The sequence below is a fragment of the Nipponia nippon genome, unplaced genomic scaffold (genome assembly GCF_047370975.1).
Source record: "Nipponia nippon isolate SJK-2023a ecotype South Korea unplaced genomic scaffold, ASM4737097v1 scaffold_11, whole genome shotgun sequence".
NCBI lineage: Eukaryota > Metazoa > Chordata > Aves > Pelecaniformes > Threskiornithidae > Nipponia > Nipponia nippon.
This window is the reverse complement of record NW_028262302.1, coordinates 17,810,022-17,825,694: the sequence shown is the minus strand read 5'-3', so window position 1 is coordinate 17,825,694 and position 15,673 is coordinate 17,810,022. Positions and strand designations below refer to the sequence as shown.

The following is a 15,673-nucleotide window of genomic DNA, read 5'->3' as shown; positions in this document are numbered from 1 at the left end:
AGCCAGTAGAAACCTGAAGGCGTGGGTTAAATCCCGGCCAATGGGAGCGCTGCCATGCCCTTTTTTAAGACCGGTAGCGAAGGCGAAGGGGCGGTCGCTGGGGATTGGCCGCCACGGGCGCCGGAGGGGGCGGGGCCTTCCGGCTGGAGGCGGCTGGGCCAATGGCGGCGGCGGGGCGAGGGAGGGGGCGTGGCCGGCGGCGGGCGTGGCCGGGCCGGGAGTGCGGGGCTGGGGCGGGCTCGGCCGCCGCCTCCCCACCCGCGGGCAGCGGTGTCCGGCGTGAGGGGCTGGGGCTCCGCGCCGCTCCCAGCAGGCGAGGCCGGAGCTGCCGCCGCGCGGGAGGTAAGGCGGGGCCTTGCCCCAGGGCCCCTCTCCCGCCTCAGCCCGGGGCCCCCTCGGCCGGGCCCCCACCCGCCCCGGCGGGGCCCGGGCCCCTCGCCTCAGCCCTCCCGGGGGCCTCGGCCGGCCCCGCCGCCTCCCTTCCCGCGGGAGGCGCCGCTCTTTCCGGACACCCCCTCCCGCGCCGCCCCGGGGCGCGCTCCGCGGGCCCAGGCCTCGCCGCCCCCTCCTTCCCCCCCCGCCCCGCGGTGCCGGCCCCGGCCTCCTCCCCGGCCCGGGCGGCCGTTACCCCACGCGCGGGGCGCCCACGCGCCACGCCCCTCCGCGTGCCGGGCCGCGCCCGCCCAGCGCCGCCCCCTCCCCCGGCGGGGGCGCGGGCCCGGCTGCCGGCGCCCACTCGCCCACCGGCCGCGGCGTGCGGCCCCGCGGCCGCCTCGCTCCCCTGCGCCGCCGTGGGCGGGCCGGTCTCGTTTCGCCCCGCGCTGCGCGGGTTTCGGGGGAGCGAGGCGGTGACACTCGCGTCCTCACGCTCGCTTCCCTTGTCCCATCCCCCCCCCCCCCTCCCCGAGAGGCTGATCAGAAACCAGAGGAAACAAATGGCTTAAAACTGCTTTCCCCGTGATGTAATTCCTTTTTTTGTGCGTGACACACTTTGAATACTCCCTGCTCCTACTTTTTCAGCGTTCCGGAGAGCCTGCCGTACCTCCGGCTCTCGGGGTCTGGCTCAGGAGCCTTTCTGCTGATATGGGGCTCCTCGGGGTCCTCCTCTGGCAGGAGGAGAGTGCTCTGGCTTCTTTGCTTTTCTCACCCAGTCTGCAACCTGCTTTAGTAAAGGGGTTAAACCTTTGGAGGAAAAAGGTGGGTTTTAAAATGAGAGTAAATCGTTCAAACTGTCTATCTGCAGGGGTGCTACTCCTGAAACAGCCTAGGCGCTTCAGCCTCCCCCTGTTACTACAGCAGCTGCTGAGACGGAACTTCTCGTGAACCCTTCCTCATCTTCCTTCTTACCCAGCAACACTTGCTTAGAGTTGCTTAAGCTGGGGCTGTGCTCTGCATTTGTCTTGAATTCTTAGCAACTTCCTAAATTTTGAATTAAAGTGGCATTCGGGTTTTTACCCAAAGGCAATCTTTAGCTGTCAGGACAAGCTTGGTTCTTCCTTTTGGAAGCTGTCCCTCACAGCTTCAAGAGTTTAAGGCTGCTCTTCTCCCAATCATGGTATCTGCTCTTTTGGATGGACTCCTCCTTGGAACCTAAACTTGCTCGGGAGATAAAGTTGAAAGCAAATTGCGTTTGTCCCTTCTAAGAGCGGGTACCGTAAGCACCTGTCTCTTCAGGTGACAGCTTTGTTCTGTGAAAATTGCTACTAATGTTAGCTTAATGTCTCACAAGTGTTTTCTGCTTTCAGTTGTTGTAAGCTTGTCACTGTAAAGTGAAACATAGTATTTTGTAGGGGAGTAAACAGCTGTAGCATTCTGCGTGTCCGGTATCTGGTTCCTGGTATAAAATAGTAAGCCTGTGTACAAGTTGTTGGAGGGAATGGCGCGATGGGCACAAAGGCGGGGGTGTTTCCAGATATTTTTGCTCAGTTAAGTAATTTAATATGGTAGAGATTCAAGCATGCATGTCAGCTAGCGCTTTAATAGAGCTTTCAGTTATGTTTAGCAAGCTGGATTGAAGTATATGCTGAAGTAGAGTTGAAAATACATCCGTAGCATGGTGTGCCTCGAAATAGATTTGGGGTGTTGGGGGAAGAAATGCCACAAACCCTGAAATCATTTGTAACCTCTATGTTACTGTTCCCAGTTAGAGATGGCCTGATCTGTAGCTGAAGTCAGATCTGAGTCTTGAAATAGACTTCTAATTTCAATTTTGTACATAACTTAAAAATAAGCCATATTATGCCTCTCTGCATGGAAAAATGTACTGCTTGATGATATTTCTATTGTAATAAATACAATGAGCTTAGACATGTCTACTGTATCTAAAGTATTACATACTTTATCATAGTGGTGCTGATTATACGGTTAAACTGATGTATTGGGCAGTTCTCAGCAAATGAGTGTTCTAGTGGTTGCTCTTTGAAAGAGGCAGTTTAAGGGTACTGGAGATCTCAGAGGTTCTGTATCTTTACTACCAGAATGTCACAGTGTTCAGTGCTTGTTAAAGGACACATCATGATGCCTGTGGCTTAAGCATCAAGTTTTTCTGGAGGCCTGGGCTGTTCTGTTCTGTCCATGCTGATGACTGAAGTCAGAGTGACTTGCTTCATTCTCAATCAGGAGTCATATTTTACAAAGTGAGGTTAATATTTTCTAAACTAAGAACATATTTAGAAACATGCAAATAAAAACAGTACATTAGGGTTTTTTAATTAATTCTGCTCAAAAGGAATTTGGAACAAGAAGTGTGGGAGTCTTCAGGAAGAGCTAAACTGAAGTAGGTTGGCAAAGTGGTAGAGTTTAACAGTCCATTTATTGCCTCTTTTCTGCAGAGAGTAAATACTTTTTCTTTTCCAGTCAAATAGTTGTATGAGGAGTTGGTTCAAAAGAGAGGCAAGGGGGTTATTAATCATTACGAAAGAGCTTGAGTTGTTTCCTGTAGGGCAGTAAGTAAGCTATCTTCCCTAGAAGATCAGTGAGGTGTTTATAGTAAGAAGCACTCCTTCTGCCTAAGAAAGCTGCAATGGAAGATGGGGGGATGTAAGGACAATCCTATAGTTATTAATGTAATAGTTCAGAATTAGCAAGCTGACAAAAGTGATAGTAGTTATGAAATAAATACTTTTCTTTTGGATGTTGTCTTGGATGTATCCATTTTTCTTTGCCCGTTAGCATTTTGTGTTGCCTTCAAATTAATAATTTCTTACCAGAAGTTTATATTTAATTTATGAGGCAGTCTTGTATTTGGTATCTAACTAGGCTCAACTGCAATGGGGGGGGGGGGGAAGGAAGGGAGAATAATATCAAACTGACGGTACTTACTTGGTTTTTTAGTAGATCTAGGAGTATCTTGAGCATCCCAAGTCAGAATATTGTCAAGATGTGTTCTCTTGGATTCTAATTATAAGACTAAATGTCTTTGGAATTTGCTTTCCAACAGTTAGCTAAATTTGTTGGATTTGGTGTTCTTTAAGTGCATCAAATAAACATTTAGTTGATTTTTAGTAACTTCTTTTGATATTATTCTGTGGAGTTGCTTCTGCCTAGTACCACAGTAATATTTATATACTATCATTCTTTCCTTAACCTGAAACCAAAATGGGATTAATAGTTTTTTCTTTGCAGGGTAGATGCATGCAGTATATACAGCAGTGGTTCAATCTTTCCTCTTTTCCAGATGTTTTAGGCTCGTGCTAGTGTTGGCAAACCTGTGATGGTACAGCTTTTTATAGCAAACAGGGGATTGTTAATTTAATTCTGGCGATCCTTTGCCAGCTAACTTCTTAGAGACACTTCAGCTTCCTGGGCCTGGTTTTAGATGTTTAATAATGTTTTAACCAAGACTACTAAGTGTAAACTACGAGAAAGGACCTCTCAAATCTAAATGAAGTACACTAGGAGTTCTTCATTGTACCATAAAAATGGCTTGGTAGTGGTATCTGGCTTTAGTCTTCTGTATTTGGAGCTAGACTCTTCAGAGTCTTGTGTTGTAGTAATTAAAAGGCAAGTTGAGTGCCCAGGAGTGTTTTAACATTGCTTTGCATTCTTGCTCTTGCCCTTCCTCTGCTGTAACCTTCTTTGGTCCCTTTTTCTGTTTTTAGCTGCTCTGCCCTACATTAGCTCTTGCCTGCATCTCTTCCACCAAATGACTATTCCAGTTGCTCCGTCTATCCCTGTCTGTCCTTTACCGCTTCCCATACTGCTCAGCAAGTCTGCTAATGCTTTTTATTTCTCTGAAGTAAGGAAGAATTAGCACCAAAGTCTTGCATTTCAGTTCTGGGATCTGTTACCAGGCTAGAGGAGCAGACCTGTCAGGTGCAGGGAGGATTGCACCTTTCTTTCTAGCCATGGGCTGAAGCATGCAGAGACGTGAATGACTGTGCTTGAGATCAGTTTTATCTCAAGTGAGTATTTACGAACAGGTGGTTACATGCTCTGAAGCTGGCCACATCTAAGTAATACATAAGGCAGACATAAAGCAAAAGGCATGTTTCTGAGACTGCAGCTGCTAATATCCTATTAAGAATCAAAATAGAATATAATTTCTAATGTGAGAGACTTCTTTTACTTTTCAGAAGGGTTTTTTGAGCCCAAAGCTAAAGGCTGTTATGTTAGGGGATGACAGATAAGTATCTACTTCCTGTTTTGTTTTATTCTTGGATGTCTTCCCAATATCTCTGAAAGAATTGGCTGACCTGTCCTGCAAGTGCCTCAACAGCAGTGCTTGAACCACCATGGTTTTCAGCCAGGGTGTTAACGTAGGCCAAAATTGTCTTTGTAGCTGAAGATGGTCTGTAAACTGTATTAGTTCTAATAGGTTGCTTTTCAGTTGTTTCTGTTAAGAGTGCGATCAACCTGCACTGAAAGGAGGGGAGTCCATCTCTGTGGCTCTTGTTAGCAGTCTGATTCTAGCCTTTTGCACATGGATTGATTTTTAGGTTTTGCTTTTTGTATATGTTTGTATATATTTTAGGATTTGATATACAGTGATGGAATTATGCAACTCAATAAAACGAAGTCTCTTACATTGCAAATGCTGTGTGTATTTCTTAGCAAGTAGTTAATAGAAATAGCAGGACCTTCCTTTGTCTTTAGTGCTTTATAGCACTAGCACCCGAAACTTTCACATGGTATTGTTTTAGTGGAGTGGGAAGAAGATGTAATGTGTGGGTTTCCACTTCCATGGAACCTATGTTGATGGTCCAGTACCTCCCATATGCTGGGTCTTGCCCAGTGTGCCCATACTGATGATAATTTAAGGGAATATGAGTTACTTTGCAGGAGGGGATGGTGGCAACCAAGCATGAGGTACGGGCTGTTTCTTGCCCCTGTTAGGCCTTCTGGGTGGTTAGATTAATTGTCTTTGGCCACTCTTGGAGCCATTTGGTTATCTTTACTTGCTGACAAAGTTTATAGATGTAGGCACATAATAACTTCAAGTACTGAGAGAAGGAGCTTTTGGGTTTAAGAACTTTTGTATTGAAATATTTCTGACAAGGACTTCTGAAAGATCTAGTTTTGCAGATTTGCTTCTAGGTAATGAAAGTGAACAGCGTTTTAGTGTCTGCAATTATATAATTTGTGAATCTGCATGTATACTCTGTCCCATTGTCCAAGTCTTCAGTGAAGATGGTAAACAGTGCTGGTCCCAGTATTAATCCCTGGAGTACACCACTGCGACTGGCCTCCAGCTGGACTTTGTGCCATTCATCACAACCTCTTGAACCCAGCAGTCCAACCAGTTTTCAGTCCATTTCACTGTCCACTTATTTAGTTGGTACTTCATCAGCTTGTCTACGAGGATATGATGGTAGACAGTGTCAAAAGCCTTACTAACGTAGAGACGAACAGCATCCACTGCTCTCCTGTCAAGGTTACAAGGTTAGTCAGGCATGACTATCCCCAGTCACCTTGCTCTTCAGATGTTTGGGAATGGTTTCCAAGTTTACTGGCTTCAACAGCTTCCCTCCACTCAGCACCGGTGAGGCCACAGCTGGAGGACTGTGTCCAGTTCTGGGGTCCCCAGTGCAAGAGAGATGGAGCTACTGGAGAGAGTCTGGTGGAGGGCCACTAACATGATTAAGGGACTTTCTTCATACGAAGAAAGGCTGGGAGAGCTGGGACTGTTCAGGATTTCCTCAGTGTATTTAAATACCTGAAGGGAGGGTGCAAAGAAGGCAGAACCAGGTTCTTCTCAGTGGTGCCCAGTGACAGAACAAGAAGCAATGGGCACAAGCTGAAACAGGAGGTTCCCTCTGAACATCAGGAAACACTTTTTTTTTTTTTTTACTGTGAAGGTGACTGAGCACTGGCTCGTGACTGAGTCTCCATTATTTGAGATGTTCAAAAGCCATATGGATATGGTCCTGGGCAGCTGGCTCTAGGTGGCCCTGCTTCAGCAGGGTAGTTGGACATGTTGACCCCCAGCAGACCCTTCCGATGTGAGATTCTGTGAGATTTCTTGAAGTTTTTTTTTAAATGTTTCTTTTCCTGATCCTCTTTCACTGAGGATAAGTCTTCCTTACACCAGGTCTCAGGGCCTGGGATTCCTGAAGGCAGGTCTTATCAGTGAAGAAGGCATAGAGTACTGAAGTCTTTTTTTTTTTTTTTTGTGTCTGTGTGTGTGTGTGTGTGTGTGTCCCCTGCCCCGTTCAGCAGCACGCTCACACCTTGCCTAGTCTTCCCTTCCTTTAGCTCCTGATGTACCTGTCGAAGCCATTCTTACTGTCTCCTTGTACTTCATGTCCTTTGCCAGATTCAACTCCCAAGTGAGCTTTGGCTTTCCTAACCCCATCCCTGCATGCTCAAACATGTCTTGCTTGTGTCTTGTCCTGGGCCACCTGGCCCTACTTCTACCTCTTCTGTTTTGTTGGAGTTTTCTGAGGAGCATCTTGTTCATTCATGCAGGCCTCCTGCCACCTTTCCTTAACATCCTGCACGTAGGGATGGACCATTCCTGAGCTTGGAGGAAGTGATCACTGAAAGTATCACCTCTTTACAGCTTTTAGAAATGATGTAGTAGTAGCAGAATAGCTTTCTTTCCATCCTTCAGTTTTCTACTGCATGCTCTTAGAAGAGGTGAAAGTAGTAGGCCACTAGAGCATATTTTGTGAAACTAAGAACAGGTGCCCAAGTTAGCAGATACCGAGTTATCCTCTAGTATCAAATCTCTGGTTCTGGGAAGCTATGTAAGATTTTTTGGAGCATTTGATGCTACTTTTTCTTCTATAAATACAACAGACTATGAGTTATCATTTTGAAAACTTTCGTCTAAAAGTAGAAGTGTTCTGTTTAGGCATGTGGATGATTTTTGTTACATTTTTAATACCTGTATAGGCAGCATTTCAGTGTTTGTGAAAATCATTCTGTTTTACTGCTTTGATAGACACTACACCTTATTCTGTTTTCTTAAGTTGGTTTTCCAGACTTTCACTGGGATGTAATGGATTATTACCAATATGCTCTTCCACTGACTATTAATGGAATGGAATAGAGGTTGATATCAGTGTTCACAAAGTTGAGCTTCTTAATTCTTCAAAACCAGCGATAAAATTTTCAGATCTTCCAGTCTTTGCTGATGCCCTGCACCTATTTACAGGTTAATTTATTAAGTTCTACCAGTTGAACCCTGTGTCTGCGTAGTTTCTTTTTTGTTGAACATGTTACTAGGAAACAGCTACTGGTGTGTGCCTAAAAGCCTGGGATCTATTTGTCCAGTTTCTAGGGTTTTTTTTCTACATAAACAAAACTGACTTCTCAAAATAGGCTCACAACCTTCTGAGTCAATGCTCCATTGCCTTCTAGAGGCTGTGGCATCTGGGTGGTCTGTGAGCTTTCAGGTGGCATGGCTAGAGCTGCTAGGATTCAGGAACTTGATGAGACTAATACATTTCAACAGTCTTTTTGTGGTACTCCATCGTTAACCTCTGTAAGCCAGCAGCAATTCTATAACTACTACGGCTCACTGTGGAGGGTAATACTGCCTGGGTTTGGGTATTCCTGGTATGTCTTAATGTTTGGAGGCTGTCGTATATGTATCTATCATCTCGCAACTGGATAATCTTTTCTTTGGAAGCTGCCTTCTCCAAATAAAGTGGGTCTCGGCAGGAAGCTGAGCTGTGTATGGATGAATTTCTTTCCTCAACGAACTTTGCTTGCTGAGATAGGATTTTCAGACTTGCAGAAAGTAGCAAGAGTTGTCTGGTGAAGAAGGAAAAATGGCTCTCTACTTTGGAACACTAGCAACAATGCTTCATCTTCCACTTTGCTAAGCAGAGTTGCATTGATAGCATATTAATATATTAACTCTTCTTAAAATAGAGAAGCATCCGTTCCCTCTGGAGTATGCTGCACCTGATTCTGTCAGTCAGGAGTAAGTAAAATGGATGTTGTCAGACCAATTTGAGAGGCTTTGTGTGCTGAAACAGTGAAGAAGCTGATATAACTGTAAAGCTTAGAGTTGCAGAAAATGACTGTTGGGTTTTCATGTGGTTGTCAGATTCAGATTGGTATCTGTTCTCTGCCCCTTTTTCTAAAAGTCAGCATTCAAGCAGTTATTTCTCACTTTGTTCCCAGCTGATGCTTGGGAATAACAGTGAGCTCTATAAGGGTTCATGAAATTACAATTTTTGCATTTCTCAATGCTCTATTAAAAAATAGAATTCCTGCTTTCAGGACAATGACAGATAATGTTGTGATTTCCTTCTGTCACTGTAGGATGCCTGGTTTGTACAGCCTGTTTCTCTGGCTTATTAAATCTTTGAATTGATGCCTGAATATAAAAAAACTGTCCCATAGCACTTTGAGTTCGGGCATTTAGAAGACTAAAATGAAACGATAGCCTAATGTGATAACTGCTCTCTTTATTTTGTGGTTTCTTGTGGTGGTCTTGTATTTTGTGGTCTCTGCAGGTGGTTTGGAGGTATAGTGCAGAGGTTCATGTAGTGATATGAACAGCAAAAAACTTGCAAACTCTGGTAAACAAAGGTCATAGTCTTAAAGGTACAGTGTGTGCCTGCTTTGAAGGTGGGAAGTTAGTGCAGTGATGCAGCGGGGATTTACTGTTGTACTTGAAGAAAGCAAAATTCTCTGCAACTTTGAGGAACATTTTATCTTCTGTAAAGGCAGAACTTTTATCTTTTCCAGAAAACTCTCAGAAATGCCAGATCAGGTTAATAACAAAAAGCTGGTTTGAGCACACTTCTGCAGACTACTGCCCTGACAGTATGCGACACGTTGGCCTAAGGCACAGGACATGAGCAGTCTAGTTTTGGAAAGAACTGCTGCTCCCAGAATACATTTGTCTCCGGTGGATAGCTATTTACCAATATCGCCTGCAGCAAGATGTCAGGAGCGACTTCTCTATGATAATAGTCACGGTGTTCATATTCAGTTCTGTCCTTTGTGTTCCGTAAGGAAGAACTGGTCAGAGTGGACGTCATCTGTCTCTATCTAGAAATTTACCAGACTGGTAGATAGTGGTTCTATTTGTGGAAGCAGGAAACTCAGCTACAAGAACTGGGAAGCAGAATATTAATAGTACCAGCCACTCTTGTCAGGGGTCATTCTGCTGCTTTTTCTCTTGTTCTTGAGATTATATTAGGTAGACACAAATTTTCATTCTGGGCTCATGGATATAAATTTCATCTTGCAAGTGTTTCAGATGTGGCTTGCTTGTTAATGCAGTGTCCAGTTCATGGTCCTTTACTGGAGAAGAAGAAACAGCAGTATTCCTGGTGAAGGAGATGGGGCTCTAGCTGTGGCAGCAGGTCTTCGAGCTGCTTCTTGAGCTGTGGCTCCTTGCTGCGGCTCAGGAAGCCATGCAGGCCGAAGATGAGATTGAACGGTGCTGGATCTCCAGAGACCTGGGACTGCTGAAAGTCCAAACTGTGGGAATCCGAGGAAAGTTAGTTCTTTATGCTGGCTGTGCAGGAATGAGGTAGCCCCAGGAAAATAGGAGTGTAGGTAGTCAGAAATAAGAACGTTGATGTCTCTGTTTGGAGGGGTCAAAGGCAAGCGATATCCAGGCTTCCTAGGGGGACTACAGAAATGGTTGCAGCTTCTGTATCTGAACACTTTGGAATATCGCTTGTAGGGTCTGGGTAGCCCTACTCTGGGTTTTGGTGCATGGACTGCCTAGGGGTCGGAGGGATAGGTTGGTGACATGGCTAGTGGTTTGCATCAAAATAAGGCAGGGTGGGAAAACTGATTTTCAGCAGGTATATTAACAGTGTATTAGTATACTTGAGAGTTATCTTGTGAAAATATGCTGTTCCTTAATACAGAGAAGAGGGCTTTGTTCAGAAAGTGGTATGGACTTTCTGGATGTGTTCTGGGACTGGAGGGGACAATGCATTTACTCTAATGTGTGTGCTAAAATAAATGTTCAAAATATTTCTGCTTTGGTCTGTTTCATCACCTGCAAACATACAAAAAAAAAAAAAAAAAGTGCTACCAAGCAGTTCTACCATAGCTCTTCTGAATTGTGAGGATTAAAATTCTGAGAAGCTGATGGCAGTTTACAGTGCCTTGTCGTCTGTATACATTTTGGTTATTACTTTATCAAACATCTGAAGGCTTAGAGGTGAAACCAAGTAATACTACTGCTGCATCTTTCTTGTTCCTGACAGCCTAGTAAATGCCTATGTTAAAAGCTTTCTTATTTCAAACCACTGCAGTGTCACTAGTTTGGGTAAACATGGAGGAGACTTTCAAGGGCTCAAGTTGCCAACTATGAATGCCAGAAGATAAAAATGGACTTGGAGGAACCTGCTCCTTTATTTTCAGATTTTTTTTTTTTTATTCTAGACCTTGAAAACTGCCAGTATTTCACCTGAAAATTCTAGTCACACTTTCTAGAACAGTCACCATTTTAACCACTAGATAGGGAGTGGGCTTAAGGCAAGTGGGTTTGGAAGAATTTCCAACTGGTATTAAGCCCTCAATTACATCACTTACCAGGCATTCATAGCAGAAGCTTCCTAAATTCTTTTTTTAATAACATGTATAGCACTTAAATGTTGTCAGAAGTTCCTCTCCAAACTGTCAAAATAGTATTCTTTTGGTATTTAGAAATGCTGAGTGCTTGGTCTGCCATGGGTCTCTTCTAAGGACGCTAAAGTTACAGTATCTTGAAGTGTAATCGTAACTGGGCTTGAGGGCTGTGATCTCTTCAGTGAGGGTTGCCCAGCAAAAAAAGCCCATAATCATTAGCACCTGCTACAGGGCAGGTCTGTAATAATTTTATTGGAAAAAGTTTTCCATTGAGCTATTAAGGAATACACTGGAGGTGCTCTTTTTATCACTTGCATTGCAGTAAATCTGTACACTGCTACAATTTATACGTTGACAACCATTGCATGACCTTACCATATAACAAAGAGCTCAGTTTTCCTCAAACTTCACATGGGTACATATGGAATGAATGATAGTAATGCTGATTTGTTATTTCCGAGAATGACCAGTGATATATATATATATATATTTTTTTAATATACAACTGGCTGTTGTCACTCCGCACCCACAGCAGGAAAGCAGGCAAGTGTACTCTCTGGGTGTGAAAAAGTGCAGCATGCTGTCACGGAGGTGGAGTGCCACTTCAAACTTCTTTTTTCCTCCCTACTACCATGAACTCAGTCCTCTTTCAACATGAGCTGTCTGGTGTCTTTCAGAATTGTACAAGGCACACAACATCCTTTAACAGCAAGCACATTAACTGGTGTAGATATTCCCACATGTCCTAGAAAGGTTAAGAAAAGGTGCACAGATACCCACTGGAATTCTCCATACTGTTATCTTTTCCTCATTCACACTAGTTTGTACTGTGGTTCCTGGCCGCAGCCTGGAAGACCTTGGCATTGATTATGCATTGAATAGAGACTTCTGTACTGTTCGGGTGTGTTTTGTTTCTTGTGGTCTGATAGTGATCCTAAGCGCTGCTGGTTGGGGTGAAGTGCCAGCAGTACCGTCTCTGAGCACACCTTTAGGGAGTTAATCTGCTGTGGGCAGAAGCTCGATGGAACAGCTGTGCTTCACTCTTGGCTAGAGAAAAATACAGCAGTTATTTTAAAACTGCTTAGATTCTCTTCTCTAAGGACAGGGTATTCCAGGAAACAACACAAAACTGTAGCTGAATTCAGATATTTATAACTTCAAGCACAATTTAATTGTGCACACTGGGTAGTGTCAATTCAGTGTCCAAATATAGGTCCTTAAGCGTTTTTTTTTTTTTGGTTCCAGCAGTGGTATTGAAATGTTCAGCCAATTTAAGTTGTTACAAGACATGAATGTATAATGAAACTCATTTTGAGGGCAAGAATCGGATATGCTGCCACATAGCATAGAACAGGTCTTAAAGCTTGCAGAAACTTGTTTTCTGCTGTGGATATTGTATTTCCTTCCTCCTTTTTGTTAGGGAGATTTGCAAGATGGTTTTTGTCACTTCGTGTAAGTATTGCAAGGATGCATGGGTAGGAAGCCCTTTTGAATGAAAGGGACGTGGCGTATCTGATGTACGGTTACATCTAGATCACCTAGCTGCTTGGGGGAGAAACTTTGACATGTGGATTAGTGACATTAGAAGGGCCCAGGAACTGTGGCGATCTGCTGCCTATGGCGTGATTGGAGATGCAGGATGTCAGTGATGGCCCTATATAGTTATCTGATTGGAAAGGAGCAGCCGAGCAGGCAATAGTAAATCATACTGGAGTTGCAATATGTGTAGAAAGCAGAGGGTAGGCAAAGGTGTTAAGACAAAAAATAAAGAGAACTGATAGGAGAATTTTTCAGTGCATAGAAATAATCGTGGGCCCAATTGCTACTAGATTGCTTGAGGGCATTCCACTTAAGGGGAATTATTGTTGCAATTAAACAGTAGTCCTTGGCATTAAGCATCTTCAGCTTTAAATCTCTTCCTTGGAGACAGTCCAGTTAATTGGAATATATGTTACTGCCTAGTTTTGTATTATTTATGCCAATGACTATAATGCAATTAAAAAAGGACTTTAAAAAAAAAAATCTATGCAGTGATACCCAAGAAATATTTTTTTTGCTGTTCAGCCAGGCTCAGTTTCTTCTGCTCTAGCTGTTACATGAAGCAGATGCAGTAATACATAATGTGCAGTAATACATAATATGCATCCAATCTTTTCTGTGCATCCTAGAGAATTTAGATACAAAATATGTATCTGATGTTGCACACACACACACTTATTTTTTTCCCCAGTAATACATGGAGGAATGGGTTAACTTCTTGTTAGAAGTTCTTCCACCCCTTTAAAGAGGTGCTGCCTCTTTTTTGGTGGTTAAAATTATGATGATTCTTAGTGACTAGAAGAAGCAGTTGCAGTGAGGGCTGACCCATGTGAAATGTACATTTTTGGTTAAAAAAAAAACAATTCCCATTGAAATGATGTGTGCTTAGATACCATCATCCTAAAGGTTTAAATTGCATCCAAGGATTTGTCAAAATTTCAAAGTATGTCAGCTGTCTTGAATGGGAACTAAACTTCTGCTTTTAGTTGTTCACTTTGTGGCAGCGTAATGAATGCTATACTATTTTGTTGCACCTCTATTAACTTCGTATGCTGAATTTTAGCTCTTACTTATGCCTTCATAGTCATCAGCAGTGACTGATTTTCTTACCATTGTCACTTAGGCTGTCTCTAAGCAAAATACTGGAAACGGTGATAAAAGGTCCTAGTTCTTGATCGCGTAAGTCATCATTGATACTAAGGTTTACATAAAGTAGTTTTGGTTACTATCCTGTGTTTACCCTGTGAAGTAAGTACGCTGTGAGCATGCTGGCATGGTTCAAGAAGTCGCTGTCTGTGACGCACTAAAGTGATTTTGAGCATTGTCGGCACATTGCAATGGGAAGTAGAGCAGGTTGTGTTAAGCCATCACAGGAGCTATCTTGGAAATTCATCTAACTTTTGGGTCTTTACAAATCAGTTTAAGTACAGGCAAAGGTAGCACGTAGTTACTAGTTCATATCTTAGCATATGAACATTTGAAATTAAACATTGTATTGTATGTTGTTTCCTGATGTATGTGTACAGGATAATAGGTAAAAACCAAAGTAACTTTCTAACTGTAAGTTTTGCATGGCTATGACATACTGGCTAGTAAAGATTTGGGGCAGTATTAACATTTCTGTATTTATGGTTTTACAGTTTGGGGAAACTTTCTTGTGTGACCATTGGGAGGGTAGCTCTTGACAACAACTAATCTCATTCCTTTTGTGGACCAAACCTTTTTAAAGTTTCTTGTATATGTTCAGGGGGTTGCTTTTGGGATTACACAGTCATAGCAAACAGCTCTTCCAGCATAAAACGTGTAAGCAGTGTTCTCACAAACAATCAAAATGTATTTTACATCTGGGTTTATTGAAACGCAAGTCAATCATGCAACTGTCTTATGCCTTAGTAAACAGCCCAGCTGTAGTATTAAGTAGAAATAGGATTTTGTTGAAAAACAGATGCTTTGCATGAACTGGATTTTTCTGTATAAGTACAAAAGCAAAAATGCTACCTCACAATGTTTTTTGATGTACTCAGTTGACGTTAACTGTTTTTGAAGTAGTGACAAATGTAACTGTACTCCAACCTATCCTGTAGGAAGAGAAATAAAGCATTCATTTGGAAGCATTAAGAATATAGGCATATATTTCTAATGATTTTTTTTGCCAGTAAGTTCTTTTCATTAGTGAAAACGTGAGAAACACTTTCAGTATTGGTCTTTCCCCCCGCCCCTGGTTGGTTTTGCTCATTTGGTGTTTAAGAATTTATTCTTAATCAGTTAGATGATTGTTCTTTTGATATGATACTGTGCCTACTTTAAGGAACAGTGAGGCTTACAACCACTGGCTTGGTAGATTTCTTGAAGAAAACAGATGTTTGGGAGAAGCAAGTAGCCCAGAGAGTGCAGACAGAGGTAAAAGGTACCTACCTCCTGAATGGGATAAAATCCATCTGCTAACTGATTGTGAAAGAAGAGAAGAGGTGTGGGGAGGAATACCTGAATCTAAAAACATGAGGCTTGCAGAGAGCTTATCTCAGGAAGACTGTTTTTGTTAAGAAGTGACGGGGACAACCTATTTCATTTGCTTTACCTGAGAGAGGAGATGTGCAGAGTCCCATTACAAATGGATCACATGGCTACATCAGGTCTTTGAAAAGAAAATAAAACTGAATTTGTGTATGAATTAGGAGAAGCTGACCTGGGTAACCCCAAGAAGAAGGGAAGCTTACTACATTGCAGCTTGGGCTGCACGAAGCTGGGTGAACATACTGGAGAAAAACCCCTCTCCGTGCTTTTCCTGTAGCTCTCTAAGTACCTGCTCTTGGTTGCTGTCACTGTTACTTTTCCTCTGGTAAAAGACAGGGTGGGGGGAGAAGAGAAATAAAGAAGACTAAGATGAGGATGAAAACTGTAGACTTTAAAAAGAAACTGCGGTGTGTAACCAATGTATGTGTGTGCCAGGATCTCGCTCTTCCCGCAGAATATGCGTGTCTGGAGCTGTGGGCTGTTGCTGGAGACGGCATTCTTGACTTGATGATCAAATGAAAAATCGAAGCATGGCAGTCCTTATATTTTCTATAGGAGAGAGTTTACAGTTTCTTAACTAGCAGGAAGGAACTACATTTGAGGGGTGCAACTTGTTTTGGAAGAGCAG

General features: G+C 43.2%; 1 protein-coding gene across 1 annotated transcript in view; it reads left to right on the top strand.

The window, feature by feature from the left end:
- The first annotated feature begins 184 nt into the window (after nucleotides 1-184).
- SETD3 (SET domain containing 3, actin N3(tau)-histidine methyltransferase) overlaps nucleotides 185-15,673 on the top strand; it is a 64,028-nt gene continuing 48,539 nt past the window's right edge. The window contains exon 1 of the mRNA XM_087747669.1: nucleotides 185-342. The gene's annotated coding sequence lies outside the window, so the exon portion shown is untranslated. The remainder of the gene's footprint in view (nucleotides 343-15,673) is intronic.